The sequence below is a fragment of the Symphalangus syndactylus genome, chromosome 5 (assembly GCF_028878055.3).
Source record: "Symphalangus syndactylus isolate Jambi chromosome 5, NHGRI_mSymSyn1-v2.1_pri, whole genome shotgun sequence".
NCBI lineage: Eukaryota > Metazoa > Chordata > Mammalia > Primates > Hylobatidae > Symphalangus > Symphalangus syndactylus.
Window position 1 is genome coordinate 33,495,393 of NC_072427.2, and position 17,714 is coordinate 33,513,106.

Here is a 17,714-nt window from a genome sequence, read left to right on the forward strand (position 1 = left end):
CAAAGCTTAAGTACCCACCCTAGGACAAAAATAAATTATTCCGACCTATATGCCAAGGAACTAAAGGAGATCTCCAGCCACCAAAAAACCTGTGAGGAGCTGAATTCCTACCAAAGAACTGAAAGCCTTGGCTTAACAGCCTATGAGGAGCTGCATTCTGCCAACAACCTTGTAAGCAAACTTTGAAGTGAATCTTCTTGCAGATGAGATTGCAGCCCTCGGCAAGACTTTGTTTGCATCTTTGCGAGAGATCCTGAAACAGAGAACCCAGCTAAGCCACACCCACATTCTGACCCAGGGATACTCTGAAATAATAAATGTTCATTGTTGTTTTTTGTTTGGTTGGTTTTGTGTGTGTATGGTTGGGTTTTTTGGGTATTCTCCCTCCCCACAAATGAGGTCTCCCTATGCTGCCCAAGCTGGTCTCTAACTCCTGGGCTTAAGCAGTACTTCCACCTCAGCCTCCTGAGTAGCTGGCATTACAAATGTGCACCACTGTGCCCTGTTGTTTTTTAATTGAATTCTCCTTCACTTCCACCAAACCATCTCCTTTTAAAGATCGACTGTTCAATAAGTACCTGACCAGTTGATAGATTCCACATACTATACCATAGAACTTAGCACTTTTTTATATCATTTATCAAATTTGCACTTAAACAGTATGTTATCTCTCTGAGTTGGTAAATTACATAAGGATGAGTACATTCCTACTGTGCTTATTACTACAAACCATATATATAACACAGTTTTTGATACTTAGAAGACATGCAATAAATAAGGTAAAAATTTGTCTCCCCGTTTGTTTTACCAAGTTATATCCTTGTCCTATGTTATATATAAAAATAAAATCTACATAAAGGTCTAAAGAAAGAAAACATAAAATTAGTAGAAGAAATATTGTTGAATATTTAAATATTTGGGAGTGGGGAAGGCCTTATCAAGGATAGTACCAAAGGCAATATCTATAAAGCAAAAGATTAATAGGTATGACCATATAATTTGATACTTTCTTCTGCAAAAACAACATAAATAAAAGATACAAACTGGAAAAATACTTACAAAATATATGACATGAGGTTATTTATCCTTAATATATAAAAGTCTTATATGAATGAATAAGAAACACATGTACACATACTAGTGTTTTGGAGAGATGGTCAGAGAACATAAACTGAAATACAAATGTCTAATATATGATCAAAAGTTCAACTTTATTAGTAATTAAAATGGAAATTGATAACAAGCTATCATTTCTACCTGTCAGAATAATAGAGACTTTATAAAATACTAATACTGAGTTTCGATGGGAGAAGTGCATGGACAGAATGACTACTTATAGGAGTATAAATTGATACAGTTTTTTTAGAGGGCAATTTGTAAGAAAAACTTTTAAATGAGCATGCCCTATGATCTAGCAATAATTCCTTTAGTAATTTAACCTAAAAAATTTTGTACCAAACTTTAGCTGCAAAAATGTTCAGGGAATCAATTGGTTAAACAAATTATGGCCGAGCCTGGTGGCTCACGCCTGTAATCCCAACACTTTGGGAGGCCAAGGCAGGCGGATCATGAGGTCAGGAGATCAAGACCATCCTGGCTAACACAGTGAAACCCCATCTCTACTGAAAATACAAAAAATTAGCCGGGCATGGTGGCATGCACCTGTAGTCCCAGCTACTTGGGAGGCTGAGGCAGGAGAATCGCTTGAACCTGGGAGGCAGAGGTTGCAGTGAGCTGAGATCGCACCGCTGCACTCCAGCCTGGGTGACAGAGCAAGACTCCGTCTCAAAAAAAAAAAACAAAAAACAAATTACATAATATAAAATCAAAAACTGTGTCCCCATTTAAAATGATATTGTGGAATATGAATTGACCTGGAAAGATGGTTATTGTATGTCATTGAACAAAGAAAAAAGAGGCAAATTCATCCATTTTAAGTATATGATTCAGTGAGCTTTAATACATTTACAGAGTTGTGCAGCCATCACATTCCAATTAAAATGATCTTTCCATTGTGCACATGTACCCTAAAACCTAAAGTATAATAATAATAATAATAAAAGATCTTTCTTTTCTTGCTTACCTATATTTTCTTTGGCTTCTATGCTAGTTATGTATAACTGGCCATTTTAAAAGTTAAATTCCCCCTTCAGTACTGACTCCTCCAAAAAAAAAGGCAAATATAAAATGTCAAAATAATAGTAACGATAGCTAAAAGGTTTTCCAAAGAATGAAAAAGATAACAAGCAAACACACTTTAATTTTTATAGAGAGATTAAATACTTGCAGAGAGATTGAAGGACCTGCTTTCAGTCTGTGTAAATGTACCTATTTGCAAAAGGGCTTTACTCTCTTATCCCCACCTACCCTGTCTTTCTCTGACCTTGCTGATCCTCCTAATGTATTTCGGCTTTAAAAGGATAAGGAGTTTTAGTATGGGAGTTATTGAAAGTCCTAATTCAGCCTTAATTCCTAAAAGTAAAAGAAACTAGGCTTGATAAACATAAGGAAACATGAATTCAAGAAATAGGAACACAAAAACAGAAAAGAAAATGTTAGTGGGGCATGATGGTTCACACTGTAATCCCAGCACTTCGGGAGGCTGATGCAGGAGGATTGCTTGAACCCAGGAGTTTGAGACCAGCTTGGTCAATATATTGAGACCTCATCTCTACAAAACATTTAAAAAGTGGTGCTCGCTGTGGTCCCAGCTATTCAAGAGGCTGAGGTGGGAGGATCACTTGAGCCTGGGAGATTGAGGATACAGTGAGTTATGATCACACCACTGTACTACAGCCTGGGTGACAGAGCAAGACCCTGTTAAAAAAATGCTACTGGAATACATTGCTTTTTCAAAGATCAATATATAATAACCAATTGTTATAGCTGTGAAAATTATACATTATATACAAAGTAAAAAGCACTGATTTGCCACGTTGGGCAAAACCACAATAATTTTCCAACTTTAAGCCACTTCTGCCATCATCAAGATATCAGATCTAAAAGTACCAGAAAAATAGGGATGAGACTTGAAATTTTCTAAAAATTTTATGCTACTCAGATACATTTTGCTTTATAGAAATAGAAACAGAACACACATAAAATATGTATTTACCTGTGTTTCACTGTTAGAATGTAAGCTAGTGCTAGAATAAATACGAAAATATAGAAGGGGCTGAAATGCCAAAGTCCTTTCATATCAGGAGACAAAAGATCAAAAGATACACTTTTCACATAACAGAATCACAGAGTATTATGACACAGTAGTTGTTTCGACTTCATCTTATTTATGAATGAGAAAATCAGAACAATTATGACCTAACCATAGTGATATATTAGCTAGTTACTATCAAACACAAAACTCTCATCTCTTTCATCATAGTGTAGTACACTTTTCGTTTTCTTTTTTTTTAATTTTTTTGAAATGGAGTCTCACTCTGTCGCCAGGCTAGAGTGCAGTGGCTCAATCTCGGCTCACTGCACCCTCCGCCTCCGGGGTTCAAGTGATTCTCCTGCCTCAGCCTCCCGATTAGCTGGGACTACAGGCACCCGCCACCACGCCCAGCTAATTTTTATATATATATATATTTTTTTTTTGAGACGGAGTCTCACTCTGTCACCCAGGCTGGAGTGCAGTGGCGCAATCTCGGCTCACTGCAAGTTCCGCCTCCCGGGTTCACGCCATTCTCCTGCCTCAGCCTCTCCGAGTAGCTGGGACTACAGGTGCCCGCCACCACGCCCGGCTAATTTTTTTTTTTTTGTATTTTTAGTAGAGACGGGGTTTCACCATGGTCTCGATCTGTCGACCTCGTGATCCGCCCGCCTCGGCCTCCCAAAGTGCTGGGATTACAAGCGTGAGCCACCGCGCCCGGCCTAATTTTTATATTTTTAGTAGAGACAGGGTTTCATCATGTTGGCCAGGATGGTCTCGATCTCTTGACCTCGTGACCCACCCACCTCGGCCTCCCAAAGTGCTGAGATTACAGGCATGAGCCACCACGCCCGGCCTATTTTTCTTTAATCCTTGCTTTTATAGGAGACAACAGAGTAGAGGCTCTGGAGTCTAAATGCTTGATTTCAAATCCTGCGCCACCACCTAACTAGCTATGTAATTTTGGGCAAGTTACTCAATATTTCTGGGTCTTATCTGTATAGTGGAAGATCTAATAGTACTCAAAATAAAAGTATAACAATTGATATATTGTATGTAAAATGCTTAATACAGTGCCTGGCACATGGTAAGCATTCAGTAAACACTAGCTATTTGTTACTCAGTGTAAATAAAGCTTTTTTGGAGGTGTTTTTTTTTTTTTTTTTTAGATGGAGTCTCGCTCGGTCACCCAGGCTGGAGTGCAATGGCGTGATCTCGGCTCACTGCAACTTCTGCCTCCTGGGTTCAAGTGATTCTCCTGTCTCAGCCTCCTGAGTAGGTGGGATTACAGGAGCCCACCACTGTGCCGGAATAATTTTTGTATTTTTAGTAGAGACAGGATTTCACCATGCTGGCCAGGCTGGTTTCGAACTCCTGACCTCAGGTGATCCGCACGCCGTGGCTTTCCAAAGTGCTGGGATTACAGGTGTGAGCAACCTCACCCAGCCTAAATAAAGTTTTTAAATGATAACATCGTGGGCAAGAGTGTGACTAAAAGTACGTAAAACAAGGGGTTGAAGAAGTTGAATTTGTGTGTGGAAGCAGAGAAGAGAGAAAAGGGCATGGTGTGGAGAGGGAAATTAGGAGTCAGGAAACAAACTAGATTTAATTACAGCAAGATAATCAGAAGAAAACTGGACCATAGGATAATTTTATTTGTTTTATTTATTTATTTTTTGAAACAGGGCCTCACTCTGTCTCCCAGGCTGGAGTGCAGTGGTGTGATCATGGTTCATTGCAGCCTCAACCTCACGGGCTCAAGTGATCCTCCCACCTCAGCCTCCTGAGTAGCTGGGACTACCGGCACACGCCACCACACCCAGCTAACTTTTCAAAATTTTTTGTAGAGACAGGGTCTCACTATATTGCCCAGGCTGGTCTTGAGCTCCTGGACTCAATTGATCCTCTGGTCTTATTCTCCCAAAGTGCTGGGATTATAGGCATGAGCCACCATGCCCAGGCTAAGGCAAATCTTACCGTAACAATTAGTTCTTAACAAACCAACAAACAAACTACATCTGGGCGTTGTGGCTCACGCCTATAATCCCAGCACTTTGGGAGGTTGAGGTGGGGGGATCACCTGAGGTCGGGAGTTCCAGACCAGTCTAACATGGTGAAACCCCATCTCTACTAAAAATACAAAAATTAGTTGGGCGTGGTGGTGGGCACCTGTAATCCCCGCTACTCAGGAGGCTGAGGCAGGAGAATTGCTTGAACCCAGGAGCCAGAGGTTGCAGTGAGCCGAGATTTTGCCATTGCACTCCAGCCTGGGCAACAAGAGCTAAACTCCATCACAGAAAACAAATATATATATATATTTTCTAAAGGCTGGACCATGTATGCTGTGTAATGTGAATTTTATCACCCTATCAAACAGTTAAAGGCCTGAAAGTTTTGTTCTGGAGTCAGAGCCGAAACTGTTTCAGGTGGTAGCTGCAGGGATACCCATTAACCACTGGTAACAGAAAGAGACTTTTGTCCGCATATTTATAGTATTTTGTCCCCAGTTTTTATAGGGAAATTTGTTCAAAGTTACCAAAACAATGACAGCACCATTAAGAGTTCTATGGACCCCATCTTGAACCTTTCTTCTGAGATGGCAGTGTCTATGTAAGCTCTTTATGTGCCCTTAAAAACAGCTAGAGGTATTAGAAATTAGAATCTTTATAATCAACTCTTGGTTCCTCAGAATGCCCAAACAAGTAAAATTGACTGGGTTTGGAGCTGGAAGGGACTTTAGACATCCCTAATTTTACAGAAGGGAAAACTGAGGCTCCACAGGGTAAACCAACTTGCCTGTCATCAAAGTAACCAATAGCAGAGCTGGCACTAGAATTTCAGTCACCTAATTTCTAGTGCAATGCTATTTCCACTGTCAAAAGTTATTAAAATTGTATATTTAAATGGGTCTTTTAGAAAATTTAGTCCAGAGACTCCTAAATAATTACCCAGGAGCTGGTCCTGGATTGGCTGTAAAAAATTATTAGTAGTGCTTCTGAGAGATACATATCTTTGGCTCCATCTTCAGAGATTCTGATTAAGTATGGTCAGGATATGGAATCCGTATTGTTTAAAACTTTTGAGTTATTCTGTCAATCAGCTAGGCCTAGGAAGCATTCTCCAGACCAGTCATTTATCAGATGTACCAGTACCATCAATAACATTAGTACAGCTTCTGCTTGAATACCTTCAATATAAAATCTATTACATAAACAAGTCCTTGATAGTATGATACCTAAGCAAAGGAGGATGAGGACAAGATTTAAATTCTATTTTAAAGTTTAGAAACCTCTACTCAAGTTTAGGCAGAGAAGTAGGATTTCTCCGGCAGGGCACCATAGCTCACGCCTGTAATCCCAGCACTTTGGAAGACTGAGGTGGGCAGATCACCTGAGGTCAGGAGTTCGAGACCAGCCTGACCAACATGGTGAAACCCCGTCTCTACCAAAAATACAAGAATTAGCTGAGCGTGATGGCATGCTCCTGTAATCCCAGCTACTCAGGAGGCTGAGGCAGAAGAATCATTTGAATCTGGGAGGTAGAGGTTGCAGTGAGCCAAGATTGCACCATTGCACTCCAGCCTGGGCAACAGAGCAAGACTCTGACTCAAAAAAAAAAAAAAAAAAGAAAAAGAAAGTAGAATTTCTCCATGTCTTAATGATCAATTGGGCATAAGTGTCAGTTTTCACATAATTTGGGGCTGTGTTAGTGGAAACATGGAAATAGGCAGAATATCTGTTGAGTTCAATGGTAGAACCCAGGAAGCTGAATGTAATGGTACTTTTTCACAAATTAAGACTCTGTGTCTTAATTTATGAATTATGTGCTCATACTTCTTGGCACTTGTAATTAAGGTTTCACTATCAAATATATCAGTGTACATCTCACTCTGAGGCTAGCTATATAGAAAACAAGCAAGAAATTTATTATAAAAGCTATTATACAATTACTATTAGCATAGTAATATAACTTAATTTCAGAATTTATTTTCCCCTTCTCCTTCCTAAAGACCTTTGCATTTGTTTAGCATTCCTCCTCTTTTCCATGAATTCTATATAACTCTTTGAAACTCACCTTATCCCTAGCCCTAGCTGTTTTATTAAGACTAGTGAAAACATGGTATTCCTACTTCCATGCCAATGTTTGTTACTTGCTCCAGAACTAGGCTTAAGGCAATCAGCACATAGCATTCTTATGGTGACTATTACTGGTCTGGGAGAGAACCTACATAGACCAATCAAACTGAAGGGAAAGACTTACATTCAGTAGTAGGTGAGAGGTTTCCTTTCTCTCCACCTATACTTGAAGAAGGGTACATGTTACCACTACTGCTGCTGGCAGCCATCATTTGGCCAAGAGGAAAGCCATTTAAGGATGAACCCTACACCCTGAGGAAGGCAGAGCTGAGAGAATAGCATAGACATGGAGCCAGAGCGTGGCTCTAGACACCCTAACAACTGAACTTTGTTTTGTGAGATCATAAAATTCCATATTGTTTTAGCTGGTGTGAATTAGGTCTCACTATATACAGCTGAAAATATCCTAACTATTCATGCGTAAAATATATTGTGAGGAGGGCATGGGATATGTTGGAAATCTCTGTCCTCTTAATTTTGCTGCTCCAAAACTGCTCTAAAAAATAAAGTCTTAAAATATATATTGCAAAGTTCAGCCCAAGAAATACTTTAAGATTAGCATAATGTGACCTGCTATAATCCTCAGACTATGGCAAAATTATATGTGATCTAACCAATGAGTATTTGACTTAGAGTCTCTGAGTTTCTGGCTGCATCACCAAGACTTCATTCATAAGGCTATTGTCTTACCTACAAAATATGTAAACCCTTATTGAGGGACACAGTCTGAGAAAGGCTCTCTAGAACCATTCAGGAGCTATGGCATGGTGTTCACATCAGTATATATCATACTTAATAATAGGTAATGAGTCTGCATAAAGATTTACTTACTTATTAAGCACATGCAAAGACTGAAAGGTGAGGCCATTGGGGTACAAGCAAAAGTAGGGGACTGTAATGTCAAGGAAGCAGAAGGAAAAAATGTTTTGAGAAGGAAAGAATAATCAGCTGTTCAAGTGCTGCTAGAAGCTTTCTTGGAATTTAAAATACAAGTGAGTAGGCAAGGTATTCACACATCATTATAAAACAAAGTTGCATATAGTAAATGTGATGTGAATTCAAAGGCTGTACATTCTAGCTCTTTCCTACTCTAAAGAAGCATCAGGTAGGAGCTGTTAGAATTGCAGAACCAGCCAAGCATGGTGACTCACACCTGTAATCCACAAGAGGCCCTAGGCAGGCAGATCACCTGAGCTCAAGAGTTCAAGACTAGCCTGGGCAATATGGTGAAAGAAACTCCACCTCTACAAAAAAATACAAAAAATAGCTGAACTTGGTGGCACATGCCTATACTCCCAGCTACCCGGGAGGCTGAGGTGAGAGGGTAGGTTGAGGCTGCAGTGAGGTGTGATTGCACCACTATGCTCTCCAGCCTAAGCAGCAGAGCAAGACCCTGCCTCCAAAAAAAAAAGGAAACACAGAACCTCAGATCCCTGTCCCACCAATCTCACCCAGAATCTACTGAATCACAATTTTACATTTTAACAACAAACTGATGAGGGCTGGCATTTTAGGAATTAACCAAGTGATACACAGTATGAAGTGAAGAGAAGCAGTCTAGAAGTAAGGGGATAGGCTTGGTTTTTGTGTGTTTTTTTTAACCACTTACGTCTTCCTTTTAATCAAAATTTTATATTTTACATATTTACATATATGCATATATAAGTATATGTATATATACAATTTTCACCTAAAAATGTCTATATACATATAAAATGTATATATATGTACAATTCTTTTTTACCTTTAAAAATGTGTGGTGTATATATGTATATGTTTGTGTATATATAAATGTTATGAGATATATATATATATATATATATGTATGTCTGGCTAAGTCCTATAATCTCAGTACTTTGGGAGGCCGAGGAAGGAGGATCACTTGAGGTCAGGAGTTCAAGATTGGCTTGGGCAACACAACAAGACCCTGTCCTCCTTTTATTTTTTAGATGGAGTCTTGCTCTGTCGCCCAGGAGTGCAGTGGTGCAATCTCAGCTTACTGCAACCTCTGCCTCCCAGATTCAAGCGACTCTCCTGCCTCAGCCTCCCAAGTAGCTGGGACTACAGGCATACTACGCCCAGCTAATTTTTGTATTTGTAGTACCATGTTGGCCAGGTTGGTCTTGAGTTCCAGACCTCAAGTGATCCACCCACCTCAGCCTCCCAAAATGCTGGGATTACAGGCGTGAGCCACTGCTCCCAGCCTGAAGTAATTTACTTTTATTTCCTTCACTTTAAGCAAATCATGAAATTTCACAGTGATTCCTGGGGTAGGGGGAGAAGGAAGGCGGTGTTTGGAATCATTGGGACTGTGGCCCAGTTGGCCCGCATAGATGCAGGCAGGGTGGGCCCTCACTGGGGCAGCTGGAGGAGCAGGTACTGCCCCACCTCGGGAGCGTAAAAGCTGGCACGCTGTGTCCCCGGTGGCTTCTGGCTGGCGTGGCTCCATCAGGCAAGTCCGCATAGTGGCCAGTGAGGTGGTGGTCAGCTCCGCTGCCTTGGAGTCGCCCTCAGCAGATATCATGGTTGCCTTTTTCTGCTGCCCAGCCTTTTCCACCACAAATCTGGCCCTCTCTGCTTCCTGCTGAGCCACCTGTTTGGCTTCCACTACTTCTGTGAACTCCTTCCCGAAGGTCAGATGTGTGGAGGAGGCGTCGTCCAGCGTGAGCCAAAATGTGGCTGCTGCTCCATAAGGTCATCCTTCACCTGCTTGGAGACCACCTCTCTCTGGGTGATTGCTTCTGCAGCCTCAAAGCGAGCCACCACCTGCTTAAGGATGTCTGTAGTGATGGATGGCAGCACAGGCTCATCACAGCCCTCTCTGATGCTGGTGAAGATGCAAGGAAGCTGGCTAGGGACAGGCAGGAAGAGGATGCACAGTGGGGTACTGACATTCTGTAAATCTTTGCTACTAGTGATGACTGGCACCTTATGTGGTCGAGAATGACAAAGATAATTGGTTTCTGTATCCATGGGATGAGAAAGTTAGTTCTTTCCCCTACCACAATGTCCTATATCCCAGAATCGGTCAAAGATTACAGCTGTGTGCCCAGCATCCACATTATATAAGGCAGAGTTCACCACGCCTCCTGCAACAGCTAAGACCAGGCCAATGGACTCAAACACTTTGGCAGCCATGTTTCCTTCTGCTGGACTCTCTCACACTTGCTTCCATTCTGACCTCCACATGAATTCCTCAGCCACACATACAAAATACTTTTTTAAAACTTAGCTGGGAATGGTGGTGCACGCCTGTCATCTTAGCTACTCAGGAGACCGAGGAGGGAGGATTGCTTGAGCCCAGGAGTTGGAGGCTGCAGTGAGCTATGATTGGACCACCGCACTCTGGCCTGCGTGACAGAGCAGGACCCTGCCCCTAAAATTAAACATTTTTAAACTTTAAAATTTTTTAAATAAAAAATATATAATACGTATAATTCTTTTTTCACCTTAAATTTTTTTTTGTCTTTAACACTTCCTTACTGATTCATAAAAAGCTTCCTTGGCTAGGTGCCGTGGCTCACACCTGTAATCTCAGCACTTTGGGAGGCCAAGGCAGGCGGATCATCTGAGGTCAGGAGTTCGAGACCAGCCTGGCCAACATGGTGAAACCCCATCTTTACTAAAAATGCAAAAAAATTAGCCAGGCGTGGTGGCAGGCATCTGTAATCCCTGCTATGGGAGGCTGAGGCAGGAGAATTGCTTGAACCCAGGAGATGGAGGTTGCAGTGAGCTGAGACCACACCATTGAACCCCAGCCTGGGCCATAAGAACGAAACTCCGTCTCAAAAAAAAAAAAAAGCTTCCTTGTTCTCAACAGTTTAACAGTATTCTATTGACTGAATAAATAATAATTTATTTTTCAGTCTCCTATGATAGACTAACTTGTTTACAGATTTACCAATAATCCTGAAGTGAGTGACTGCAAATGCAAATCACTTTCCATATGTATGAATTTATCTATAGGATTAAATTCCTAGGAATTGAATTAAAGAGTACATTTTAAACATTTAAACATTTCTCTTGTTGCTGTTAAATTTCCCTCTATAGAGGCAGTGCCAATTTATGTTCCCCACTCTAAGATTGTCTTGTCAAAAATTTTAATATTTGCCTGGCCAGCGCAGTGGCTCACGCCTGTAATCCCAGAACTTTGGGAGGCCAAGGCAGGTGGATCCCTTGAGGTCAGGAATTCAAGACTAGCCTGGCCAACATGGCGAAACCCAGTCTCTACTAAAAATACAAAAATTAGCTGAGTGTGGTGGCGCACACCTGTAATCTCAGCTACTCGGGAGGCTGAGGCAGGAGAATCACTTGAACCTGGGAGGCAGAGGTTGCAGTGAGCGGAGATCGTGCCCCTGCACTCCAGTCCATGCAACAGAGCAAGATTCCATATAAAAAAAAAAAAAAAATTCTTAATCTTAATGAAATCCGAAGTATCAAATGATCTTTCATGGTTACTGTTATTATGTGTGGGTCCTGTTTAAGAAATCTTTGCTTACCCTGATGTCATGGAGATAACTGTTTTCTTCTAGAAGCTTAATTGTATTTAATTCTATGCAGTTTGATTACATGTAGTTTTGTGTATCCGTAACCACAGTGAAGATACAGAACAGTTCCATCAACACAAGGATCTCCTCTTGTTCTTTAATAACCACAACTCCCTTTTGTCCTTCTCCCATCCCCCAATTCCTAACCCTTGACAGCTACACATTCTTTCTTTATCTCTGATATTTTGTCATTTCAAGTCTGTTTATCAATGGAATCATAAATATAAAACCTTTAAGGTTGGCCTTTTCACTCAACATAATTTCCTTGAGATCCATCAAAGTTGTGTATATCAATAGTTTGTTCCTTTTATTGCTGAGTAGTATTCCATGGTATTTATGTACCACAGTTTAACCATTCACTCATTTAAGGACATTTAGAGTATTTCCAGTTTGGGGCTATTATGAACAAAACTGCTATGACCATTCATGTACATGTTTTTGTGTGTGTGTGAATATAAGTTTTCTCTTCTCTGGGATAAATGCCCAAGAGTTCAGTTGCTGGGTTATATAGTAATTGCGTGTTTAGTTTATAAGAGACTGCCAAACTGTTTTCTAGTGTGGCTGTACTATTTAACATTCTCACCAGTAATATCTGTATGATCTGGTTTCTCTGTATCCTTCAAAGCATTTGGTGGTATCACTAGTTTTTATTTTAGCCATTCTAATAGATGTGTAGTGATGTCTCACTGTGGTTTTTAATTTGTATTTTTCTTATGTCTATTGATGTTGAATATTTTTTCATGTGTTTATTTGCTATCTGTATATCCTCTTTGGTGAGATGCCTGTTCATGTATTTGCCCATTCTCATTGGATTGTTTCCTTTGTGCGCTTTTTTAATTGCTGGGGTTTGAAAGTTCTTTATATATCCTAGTCCTTTGTCAGATGTGGTTTGCAAATATTTTCTTCCACTCTATAGCTTGTTCTTTCTCTTCTTAATGGGGTTTTTCACAGAGCAGAAGTTTTTCATTTTCATGAAATGCAATTTGTCAATTTTTCCTTTTATATATACTTTTTTTTTGTGTGTGTGGAGATAGGTTCTTGCTATGTTGCTCCAAGCTGGTCTTGAACTCCTGGCCTCAAACAATTCTCCCACCTCAGCCTCCCAGTGTATTGGGATTACAGGTATGATCCACCGCTCCCAGCCTTCTAGGTAATATTAATTATTCACTTTTTTAATTTTTAAAATTTTTTTTTCTTTTTTGAGACAGGGTCTTGTTCTGTTACCCAGACTGGAGTGCAATGGCACGATCTCGGCTCATTGCAACCTCTACCTCCCAGATTCAAGCAATTCTCCTGCTTCAGCCTCCCAAGTAGCTGGGACTACAGGCGTGTGTCAACAGGCCTGGCTAATTTTTTTTTTTTTTTTTGAGACGGAGTCTCGCTCTGTCACCCAGGCTGGAGTGCAGTGGCGCCATCTTTGCTCACTGCCAGCTCCGCCTCGTGGGTTCACGCCATTCTCCTGCCTCAGCCTCCTGAGTAGCTGGGACCACAGGCGCCCGCCACCACGCCCAGCTAATTTTTTGTATTTTTAGTAGAGACGGGGTTTCACCATGTTAGCCAGGATGGTCTCAATCTCCTGACCTCATGATCCGCCCGCCTTGGCCTCCCAAAGTGCTGGGATTACAGGCGTGAGCCACTGTGACCAGCCTAAAAATGTTTTTGAATTTTTTTATGGGCAGCCTTTCTAGCCAGAGAAGGCTTAGAGAGACTCCCAAGTATTCACATTTATTTACACGAATTGTATTTGTTTTGGAATATATCATATTATTGGGATATGCTTTTCATGTCTATAGCCTTAATTATTTTCAAAATGTGGTCTGTGTTTCCTTTCCTTTATTTTTGTTTGCATTTATTCTGATAATTTAGAATGTTTGTATTTTTTCTATTGAATGCATTTATAATAACTTATATATGCCCTAATGATAACTTTCTTTAGATTGATCTAATGACTGTTATAAGAAGGATGCAATTGATAATGGAATCTTTCCTGTTCTTTCCCTTTATTCTTTTTGTCTTCCATCATCTGATTTTATTTTTTTTTTTAGAAATTGGATCTTACTGCTTATCGGCCTTTTGGCTAAGATCAAGTATGGAGATGGGGTCTTGCTATGTTGCCCAGGCTGGATTTGAACTCCTGGGCTCAAGCAGTCTTCCCACCTCAGCCTCCTGAGTTATTGGCATGTGCCACTGCACCTGGCTGATATTAGACTTATTGTCTTTTGTAGTATTTACACTTTGCTAGAAAAGTATGTAGCTCCCTGTAATAGACAATCCAACTAATACTGGCTTTGAAAATATAGCTTTAGTTTTCTCACATAACAAGAATTCTGGAAGTAGGTAGTTCTTGGCAGTTTCCCCTGCTCAACACTGTCATTGAGGACTTAAGGTTTTTCTGTATTTCTGCTCTTCCATCCTCAGTATGTTGGCTCTTGACTTCATGCTTTTTGCTTCATATATACAAGATGACTGTTGCAGCTCTGGCCATCACAATAGCATTTAAGACCAGAGGAGGCTGGGTATAGTGGTTCGCACCTGTAATCACAGTATTTGGGAGGCTGAGGCAGGAGAATCACTTGATCCCAGGAGTTTAAGACCAGCCTGGATAGCATAGTGAAACCCTGTCTCTACAAAAAATAATTTAAAAATTAGCAGGCAGGCCGGGCGCGATGGCTCATGCTTATAATCCCAGCACTTTGGGAGGCCGAGATGGGCGGATCACCTGAGATTGGGAGTTCGAGACCAGTCTGACCAACATGGAGAAACCCTGTCTCTAATAAAAATACAAAATTAGCCAGGCGTGGTGGTACATGTCTGTAATCCCAGCTACTCGGGAGGCTGAGGTAAGAGAATCACTTGAACCCAGGAGGCGGAGGTTGCAGTGAGCCAAAATTGTACCACTGCACTCCAGCTTGGGCAACAAGAGAGAGCCTCTGTCTCAAAAAAAAAAAAAAAAAAATTAGCCAGGCATGGTGGCACGTACCTGAAGTCCCAGCTACTCAGGAGGCTGAGGCAGGAGCATTGCTTGAACCCAGAAGGTTGAGGCTGCAGTGAGCCATGATCAAGCACCACTGCACTCCAGCCTGGGTGACAGAACGAGACCATCTCAAAACGAAAAGGAAAAAGCTGAGAGCAGCACTATTAGTGTTTGCAAAGCAAATACACGTTTACTCTATTGTCTCATTGGACAGAAATATATCATATAGTTATCTCTAGCTGTAGAGGAGGAAAGAAAGTGATTATGTGGTATGCCACTATTGAAATCAGTCTTTTGTTATGTCCTGTAGGAAAATTTTAAAGTTTTCTTCATATATATGTTCTACAGTTATTTTTATTCTTGGGTGTTTTATTCTTTACTATTTTGAATATATTTTATTGTTACATTTTCTAATTGGTTATATTGCTAATTTTTAAATTAGTTTCTGATTTTTCAGTGTTGATTATTTTGTTCTTTTGTTCATCCATATAAGTAAAGTTTCTTCTTAGTTCTGATGGTAAGTTAGGGTAGTGAGGTAGAAGAGGAATATGTAACAACCGACACCCTGGAAGTACTGCTTCTTCCATAGATCTTACTGCATATGCTGCCCCTTTGAACTAGCTTAGCTACCCAGCAAGGCCTAGCACAAATCCAAAAGCACAGCTTAAAGAGAGCAGTGGAGCTAAAACCCCTCTAAAGGCAGAAAAGCTGTAGTCATTTCCCAGAACAGAAAGATGAGCAAGAAAATTACCACAATTAATAATGTGTTTGGTCTTTTTTTCAGTCTACTCTTAGAAAAAAAGTGTGTGCAGCAGCTTTGCAAAACACTCCAAAAAGAAAATGTAATAACAGAATAAACCCCTCCTCTAGTACTAGGGTATGGATCTTTTCTAATGGCCAGAGTTTTAAACATAAGGTTTTCAAATAATTAGCTGAGCTCTTGAATCTCCATAGCCCCAGAGCTGATTTTGGGGTAAAGACTAGAGAAACATGAATTGCTGTGTGTAAAAAAAATACAAGGAAATAGGATTTTGTTCCATCAAAGAATGGGGCGGCAAAAAGTAAAAGAGGACGAGAAAAGAAGGAAGATAGTAAAGCTAAGCATTTATGACAAGAGGCTAGAGTCGAAGGAATATAAATGGCTGGGGAAATTTCATTTTTTGTTTTTACTTTTTAAGAATATTTATTTAAATATGATGCATGGGAATGCAGGTATGAATAAAAGAAAATGAAAGTTACAGGTTTTCAAGCCAGTCAAACATCTGATACCTCCACGGTTTTAGGCAAAATTATAAGGGAGGTAAAGTTTGTCATTAACAATCTCCTTCATGCCTTCATGCTTTTTCAGTATCCCTATCCTCCAGGTAATTAGCCCCTTCATCCTGCCTGAAAGCTCTCAAAATTCTTCCCCTATCTAGACCTTCCCTTTGCAAAGTTTCTTCTTCCTTCTCTTTTCCTAAGTATCAAAGCGTCTGCTTAGTAATATTTGAGTATATCACTATATGATTGATTTGAATAATCTGATTTAAGGTATGACTGAAATTTTAACTGTCTTCTTTTTTTTTTTTTTTTTTTTTTTTTTGAGACGGAGTCTCGCTCTTTCACCCAGGCTGGAGTGCAGTGGCGCGATCTCGGCTCACTGCAGGCTCCGCCCTCCCGGGGTTCACGCCATTCTCCTGCCTCAGCCTCCTGCGTAGCTGGGACTACAGGCGCCTGCCACCTCGCCTGGCTAATTTTTTTTTGTATTTTTAGTAGAGACGGGGTTTCACCGTGTTAGCCAGGATGGTCTCAATCTCCTGACCTTGTGATCCGCCCGCCTCGGCCTCCCAAAGTGCTGGGATTACAGGCGTGAGCCACCGCGCCCGGCCAATTTTAACTATCTTCTTAGAGAATTCGTACTTTAAAACTGGTCTCTGCTAATTCATATTTACTAAGAGGAATGTCTTTTAATGCCTCCTGCCCTGTCTGTCCTCTATTGTCTCCTTGTTTCCTTTCTTTCTTTCTTTTTTTTTTTTTTTTTGAGACGGAGTCTTGCTCTGTCGCCCAGGCTGTAGTGCAGTGGTGCGATCTTGGCTCACTGCAAGCTCCATCTCCCGGGTTCACACCATTCTGCCTCAGCCTCCTGAGTAGCTGGGACTACAGGCATCCACCACCACGCCCAGCTATTTTTGTGTATTTTCAGTTGAGATGAGGTTTCGCCATGTTGGCCAGGCTGGTCTCAAACTCCTGACCTCAGGTGATCCACCCGCCTCAGCCTCCCAAAGTCCTGGGATTACAGGCGTGAGCCACCGCGCCCGGCGAAAATTCTCTACAAAAAATCCAAAAATTATCTGGGTGTGGTGGCATGCACCTATAGTCCCAGCTCCTCAGGAGGTATCATCTGAGCCCAGGAGGTTGAGGCTGCAGTGAACCATGATCACGCCAGTGAATTCCAGCCTGAGAAATAAAGTGAGGCCCCATCTCAAAAAAAAAAAAAAAAACTTTCAGTGAAGTAGGAATAGAGGAGAATGTCTTCAACTTGATAAAGAACATCTACAGAAAGCCTGAAGCTAACAACATACTTAAGGTAAGAAACTGGAAGCTTTCTTGCTAAGATCAGGTACAAGGCCAGAATGTTCCCTTTCACCACTCCTTTTCAATGTTGTACTAGAACTCTTAGCTAATGAAATAAGAAAAGGAAATAAAAGTTACATAGATTTGGACAGAAGAAATAAAAACTGTCTTTGTTCACAGAAGACATGATTTTCTATGTAAAAATCCAAAAGAACTTACAAAAAAACCTTCTGGAACTAATAAACAATTATTAGTTTATTAATAATAATAAACTAATAAACAAGATTGCAGGATTACAAAGTTAATATAAAAATTTCAACCACTATCCTATATACCAGCTAAATATACCAGTA

The 17,714-nt window shown here is 40.6% G+C and overlaps 1 pseudogene; it reads right to left on the reverse strand.

Annotated features, from left to right (window-relative positions):
- Positions 1–9,540: 9,540 nt before the first annotated feature.
- LOC129481549 (prohibitin 1-like) lies at positions 9,541–10,476 on the reverse strand (annotated as a pseudogene).
- Positions 10,477–17,714: the final 7,238 nt, after the last annotated feature.